Raw genomic sequence first — 1,413 nt, 5'->3', positions numbered from 1 at the left:
GTATTTAGACAAGATGGGATTTTATGATTTTGTTAAGATTTTTAAAAGAGATGTAGTGGTAGCAGGCTGGGAAGGTGGGTCAGTGGTAGAGCGCTTGCCTTGCATGCCTGAGGCCCTGGGTTCGATTCCTCAGTACCACATACACAGAAAAAGCTGGCAGTCACACTGGGGCTCAAGTGTAGAACACTAGCCCTGAGCACAGAGAGGCTCCAGGACAGAGCCCAGGCCCTGAGTTCAAGGCGCAGGACCAGATGTAGGGTTACAAACAATTGTCCAATGTTTTTAGGAAGCTGTGCATCATGGAGGGGAGTGAGGAGGAAAATGGGGACTGGAGCTAGGGTGAGCACACGGTGGGTTGGGGGGGGTCCCCAAGAGGATGGTCCATGTTGAGCACTGAGCAAGGCTATCCTCGGGGTACAAGCCGGGAAACTGAGGCACGGAGGAGTCAGGCGAGTTACCCAGTCCCGTGGCACTGCGGGGTAGCAGTAGTCCAGGACTGTCTGCTCTGCCTCCAGTGAACCGCGGGTGCAGGCTGAGGCCGCGCTGAGGGTCGGAGCCCAGGCGTCCGCGCTTCGCTGGCGCCGCCTGCTGGCCGCAGTGGAGAGCGCGTCGGGCACTGGGAGGTGCGCCTATGTTCTTTCTCTCCTGTGATGAGAGCGCCCCCATGTGTTCCTAAACTGTCCTAGGGTCTTTCGTTTTTGTAGTTACTGGGGTTTGAACTAAGGACCTTCTGCTTTATCTTAGTCAATGTGTGTGTGTGTGTGTCTGTGTGTCTGTGTGTCCTGGGACTTAAACTTCAGGGCCAGGACATAGTCCCTTAGTTATTTTTGCTCAAGGCTAGCGTTATCCCACTTTTTTTTTTGGGGGGGGGTGCTGGTCATGGATCCTGAACTCTGGGCCTGGACGCTGTCCCTCAGCTCTTCAACTCAAGGCTAGTGCTTTACCACTTGAGCCACAGCGCCACTTTCAGCTTTTTCTCCTTATGTGGTGCTAAGGAATCGACCCTAGGGCCTCATGCATGCAAGGCAAGCACTCTACCACTGAGCAAGCACTCTACCACTGAGCCACCTTCCCAGATTGTTATTCCCTTTGAACCAAGGCTACACTACTGGCTTGTAGGATGTGTGTGTGTGTTTGCTTGTTTGTTTTTTGCTGGTCATAAGGCCTGAACTCTGGGCCTGGGTGCTGTACCCAAGCTCTTCAGCTCAAGGCTAGTGTTCTACCACTTAGAGTCACAGGTCCACTTCCAGTTTTCTGGTGGTTCATTGGAGACAAGAGTCTCATGGAAGGCTGGGGAGGTGGCTCATTGGTAGAATGCTTGCCTTGCATGCCTGAGGCCCTGGGTTCGATTCCTCAGCACCACATAAGCAGAAAAAAAAGCTGGAAGTGGCGCTGTGGCTCAAGTGGTAGAGC

This window comes from Dipodomys ordii, unplaced genomic scaffold (genome assembly GCF_000151885.1).
Source record: "Dipodomys ordii isolate 6190 unplaced genomic scaffold, Dord_2.0 Scaffold6, whole genome shotgun sequence".
Classification (NCBI taxonomy): domain Eukaryota; kingdom Metazoa; phylum Chordata; class Mammalia; order Rodentia; family Heteromyidae; genus Dipodomys; species Dipodomys ordii.
Note: the sequence above shows the minus strand (reverse complement) of the source record.